The sequence below is a fragment of the Larus michahellis genome, chromosome 2 (assembly GCF_964199755.1).
Source record: "Larus michahellis chromosome 2, bLarMic1.1, whole genome shotgun sequence".
Classification (NCBI taxonomy): domain Eukaryota; kingdom Metazoa; phylum Chordata; class Aves; order Charadriiformes; family Laridae; genus Larus; species Larus michahellis.
In genome coordinates this window covers 17560890-17566889 of record NC_133897.1, presented here as the reverse complement: position 1 = coordinate 17566889, position 6000 = coordinate 17560890, and positions in this window count along the sequence as shown.

Sequence of the window (6000 nt, the reverse complement as noted above, 5' to 3'; positions counted from 1 at the left end):
ACCCCAGGTTTCTATGTAAGAAAACTTCTGGCCCACTGATTTTATCGTAAGGGTTCGTTTAAAGTCTGGGGAGCAGTTGCTGCCTTTTAAGAATCCTACAATAACTTCCCACATTTCCTTGAGTCTGCATTCCCAGGTGTTGTATCCTCCATCTCCATACACCTCCTACCAACTGGAAGCTACTGGCAAGTTTATATAAAGGTAGGCACTGTTTTACACGCAGACTGCTTCATTTCTTCAGGATTCAGCTCATTTCAGTTAAATGGCCCTAGAAAATGGTCGCTTGGTGTGCTGCTAATGAGGCAGAGCTCCAGTTAGCTGCTGGTGCAAGTGCAGAACAAACCAGTGTCCCATGAAACACGCAGCTGGATGCCAGTGACACCCAAAACTTGCTGGAGAAAGAGCAGATGGCAGTGGCAGGAGAAGCAGTAAGGCCAGAAATATGGGTCAGATGGCTCCAGGGGCCACAGCCCGAGGGTCTGTCTGGGTAGGATGGATAAAAAAAACAGCTCAGAGAAGAGGCAGAGCTGGAACTGCAGCAGGGTGAGCGATGGCCTCTCTGTTTTGTTGTTACAGGGTGAAGTGCCGCATTAATATAGTTGTTGTGGACAGCCGTGCCTGAAATGGGATCGTTTGGCTTCAGTTAATAGTGGGAAGCATTTCACTTCTTGGAGGTCCCTTTCTCTCCTCCCCCTGCACCATCTCTGATCATGATCCAGACTGGATTCCAAGTGGGAGGAAGAAAGGAAACACACAATTATTGATTTGCTTTGCCAAAGTTTGGATAGATTCCTTCTAGAACAAATGAAAGCTTGTTTAACTGGCCTGGAAAACATGAATGCATACGACATTATGTACTGCCCTCTTTGTAGCTCTATCACACCAGGAGATCATTATAGCATAAGACAGAACAACATTATCCCAAGCAGCCTGAATTATAAATCCCAAAGGCTGTATTACACTAAAAAATCTGTTGGTAATGGCAAGAGTTGGTCTCTTCGCCTTACCTAGGCAGGGGACATCAGCATCCTAATTCAGAATCTCATTAATTTTTGTGTGGCTGTCTTTTTGCCTCTGCCCAACTCCCAGATGGTGGCTGAGGCTTCAAAATATTTAATGCAGGAGAAACTCAAGGCAATTGATCAGAATCTGGAGTCGAACAAAATTCCTGTCCCCTTGCTTGTAATTTGCCAGTCCTTTCCACTCCCAGTCTGGCTGGTGAATTAGGAGGTGTTGAAAAATCTCCTCCTCACAAAGCAATGATCTAGCAGTTGAAGATCTGCCACCAGTAGATCAGGTGCTGCTTTTCCAGACATGTACTTCCACCCCAAATGAATTTAAATTCACTTTCAGAATTTGATCTGTTCTTGATCTGACTGTCCTAAATATCCTGGTGTTCCCCCAAAATTTCTTAATCTTTTACAAAGGCACTGAGCCTTAAATGCCTGTATTGTGCCTATGGGTTAACAGCAGCTTCTGTACAAGGTAATGGGCAGGGGCAGAAAGGTGGCTACAAATCATCTTTGCCATCTTTGCTAATCCTTTTAGCTCAGTTCTCAGCCTAGCTTGGCTATGTTTGACTCTGCACCAGCTTGTGAGAGCAACATAGTTTGTCAACTGTCTCCAAGTGTAGTCCATGAAATAACTTACATACAGTCCACTTACAGTGAGGTTACAGTGAACTTACACAGGACAAATGGGGTCTTTCCAGAGTGGCAAAGCATAGAAAATGCCTTGAAGAGCTGAGAAGAAGTAATATGGCTTTACTGCAGCCAAGCCATGCTCCCCAGAGCATGCAGATAGGCAAAGGTGTACCAGTTATGCTGTTGCTACTGACCAGTATTTCTGGCTTTGTGGTGTCCTCAGACATGATCCTTTAAAGGCTACAGTAGCATCAAAAGGTTGGACATTATTGTTGTGGAATTTGCAAGAAGGACTGAGAACACGAGAAGGGGCATTTTCTTCTGTCTTCAGGAACGTACTGGCTGAAAGACGTAAGTAGGAAGAGCATACAAGTATGGCTGATGTCTGTTTTAAGACAGATGCAAGCTGTGAAGGAGCAAACAAACTCTAATGGTTACTGTGAACATGTTTAAAACCAAATTTAACCTGAATTTTTCTCTTTTGTCAAATACATGGAGAGACTTCAGTCAGCCACAAGCAGTGGAAGCAATGAGCTGAAGAGAGCTACCCCATCCAGAAGACGTACCCCAGGACTTGTCAGTGTCATCAGCTAAGGGCATTTCTTGAGAAGGACCCTGTTTTGGAGGGTAACTACCTGAAATGCTCTCATGAGTAAGTTTTTAAATGTTTTTTTTACACTTCTCATTTCCCCCTGGGACGAGGATCAAAAAGGTTGAACTATCCCAAGAAAAGCTGGTTTTGCAGGGTTTTTGGCCACTGCCAGAAATCAGAGCCCTGGAATTTTTTATGTGAGAGAATGTTTTACTGGTTCCTCATCTGCTGAAATATGGGATATATGTAAATGCTAAATAAACATTAGCTTTCAGTACTTGTCTGAACCCTGAATCTGAAAACTATGAATACTACCCAAACTTTCTTCTGATTATTCATTTTCTTTTGAGGGGCGAGCATGTAGAGAATAGAGGTATGGCCCCAAAAATGGATGCAACTGACACTACTTTCAAGCCTCACACTCTTTTACAACACCCTTTGAAGAACACTTGAAATAATTCTCCAGTGCTTTTGTTCCTCTGGGTAGGTTAGAAACCAAGAGAGTTCAAAACATTCCTTCCTGTTCTGTTTCTAATAACTTGTACTTTGGAATAACAAATAATTCAGTGCGGTGATTAGGTAATCTATGGAATCAGTGTATCATTGCATCTTTGTTAGAACCATGACTGTGGGGAAACAAACTTCCACGGGCCAGGCCATCAGCCAGCTACCTGGCTTTAGGAAGAAACTTGGTTTTGGCAGGCTAACCTCAGACTATCTACTTACAAGGTTACTTGCACATTTTTCTGAAACATCTGGTATTAACCACTGTCAAAGAAGAAACTAAATATGATGAACCATTGATCAAATGTGGAAAATACAATGTGATTAAGGTGCCAATGTTTCCCATGATAGCTTAGTTTCATGACAATATATTTAATATTGAAAAACTCTCAAAAATTCTACAAAGCTCCCTCCCTTTACCCAATTGTCTTTTCTGAAAGAGAGACAGGCAAGGCCAAAGCAGGTCCTGCCCGAGCTGAGTGCTGACCCTGCTCGTTGTGCCAGTGAGGTCCTCCTTTTCCTCCCATCTCTGATTGTCAATCTACCATTTTCCCCAAGCCAATGCCTGACAGCAGAATGAGGACAAGGATCTGATCTTCTGAGAACGCATCTGGAAACAAAAATCTCCAGCTTTCTATCCCCTGACTTGATTTGCCACATCACCTTGTGAAATCGTTCTCAGCTGAGTTAGGCTGGTAAGAGTGTGGGGATGGCAATTCCATTCAAGCTTTTCAGACCAGTTTACAGACTCCCCGTGAATGTGTTTTCACATTCGAAAAATAAGTTAACCTAACAGGAATTTCATGGGGATTGAGTAACAAGACCTGGTTATTTACAGAACAAACACAGGTAGGAGGTAAAACAGAGGAATGAAACCTCTTTCCCAGGCTCACATACTGTGGCAGAGAGATGGGAAGCCAGTTCTCCTGAATTCAAGGTTAGTCCAAAGCCCCATTTCCAGATTTCCAGAAAGTGTCTGTGAGTTAATGAACCTGCTGGCTGTTTGTGCATTCCCGTCATCTTAGCACTCTGTCTTGATACTTTCTGCTGTATTAAAACAGCTTGACAGCTTGACAGCCCAAGTCTTGAAGCTGGAAAATGAGTGAAGCCAGTGATTGCAAGCATTAGACAAATCTTAAAATGCTCCCCTATCATTACACAGAAAGGGAGCTGCCGCTCGCTGCTCAGACAGTTCTGCCATATAAGTGGATACAAATGACCAGTGCCAGTCTACAAAAATAAATGTAATCTAATATATCTTAGTCTACAAGGTGCAGGCTTGAGATAGCTGCCTAGCAGAGCAATAGATGCACCACTCCTGACAAAACATATGCACACGTGTGGATAAAAGAATTTATTTGCCTAAAAACTGATGCCAGACTGTCTAATTGCCTTAGAGGCGAGGCTCTTAAAATCATCAGAAATTCCAGTCGTATCTGGCTGTGTAGTGAAAATATGAAGGAATCACAGGACCCCCAGTTGGGGTTAAAAGCTCTCTGAAGAAGCTGGCTGGGCATAACGTAGACTTGCCGAGGTACTCTGCCTGGGGGGTGAAGGCTGGGACAGAGAAAAACTCTGACTGCAGGTGGGTCAAGCAGGACATAGTGTTAGGGAGCTCTTGGTGGATGGCTTTCATCCAGGTATACCAGAAGGGATGTATGGAGGTGTCCCTAGGGCACTTCTCAGATCTGTGATGAGCTCACTATGGAAAACCTTGCACTAGAATCCCTGGGCTTTCCTACAGGAAATCCACTGTACTGTTTCAGGAAAGAAAAACATAAACTGTTATTCTGTCTTTGGCAAAAGTGAGAAAATCTATTGTCAGGGCTGAGTAAGCTTCTGCCTTGCTTATAGTCTACAGGCTTGCTTTTTGTTATGGTTCGACTCCAGCCAAAGCACACCTGAGACTCTCGATTACTGTAATTAATATTATAGCAATGCCCCAAGCAGAAATTAGGTCCCCACTGAATAGTGTGCTGCCCAAATGCATGCAAAGATGGAGTTCCTGGCCTTAATAACTTGCAAGTTGAAAGGACAAACAATGGTCAAGTTTGTGGGATATAATAGCAGAGACAAATCAAGGGAGGGGGTGATGATAGATGCATGGCTTGTTAGCTCCATTTCTTTCTGACTCATTTACTTTACTTATATTACATAAACCTGGATTCAGGGGATGTCATGGGGAAAATATTGCTGAAATAGGAGACGAGAGGGACTATTGGAATAGGAGGAAAGGTGGGGGTGATTCGAGCCTGTTGGTGCACTCAGGACCCTGATTGAGATGTGGGGAGAGGGAAAACAAAGGAGCACAAGATGAGCAAGAGGAAAAGCTGAAACTCACTCATCCAACAGCAACAGAGCTGGAAACTGATGGCTTCTCTTTTGTCTATGAAAACTTTACTTAAAACAGTGCTGGGTACCAGCCTTTCCAGTTTTCTTCTTTGCACAGTTGCTAGAAGGGATCTGTGCTGGCTCTTCTCCTGGCCTGGGAAAAGAACCAGCCAGGGAACTGTGCAGTTTGCCTCCTCTGAGCAGCCTCCGCGGAGCCTTGAACAAGATTAGCCTTGAAAGTGCTACAGTAGATGGTGCAGACTCTTTTGGTGAAGACCCTCACAGAAGAAAATCAAGCAGTCTCCTTACCTTTGGGCAGAGAATCCAGGCCTTTCTCTAACCTAAAACCCAAGCCAACCCGAGTAAGTCCAAAGCTTTTCAATAGCAAAAAAAACCCAGAGCGTACCAGAGGGTCAAAGTCTTCTACCTATCCAGTTCATTAACTACCCATCTCGAGACTTGCTGTCAGCTTTCCAGGCCTCAGAGCTCCTGCTGTCTCAGAGCCGCAAGTGCTGTTGGCTCTCTTCTTCCCATGACCAACTCATCACTCTGCTGCCTAATGTTTTAAACATACCAGGAAAAGCATACATGGTGCTAACATGGCACCTGTTGTTTGTGTGCAGGATCACTGCCTGGGTAAGATGTATCTGTCCTTCTCCAGGGACAACAACCCACTGCAAACCATCTTCAGCAAAAGTATCCTTTACATCTGATTCCTTTTCTCACCCTCCTCTCATTTCAAGGTATCCTTTCATGCTGAACAGGTGGCAAGCATCCTTTGTTACTTCGCTCAGTTCATCACTTTTGTGTAATAAAGTTCATTTACACAAGTCCATATGCTTTCCTTCCCTAAGTGTTCTTCCCAGAACATGTCTCAGCTGAGCGTCTGATGCTCCAACTCAACATTTTGGTTTTGAAACTGTTTAGCAG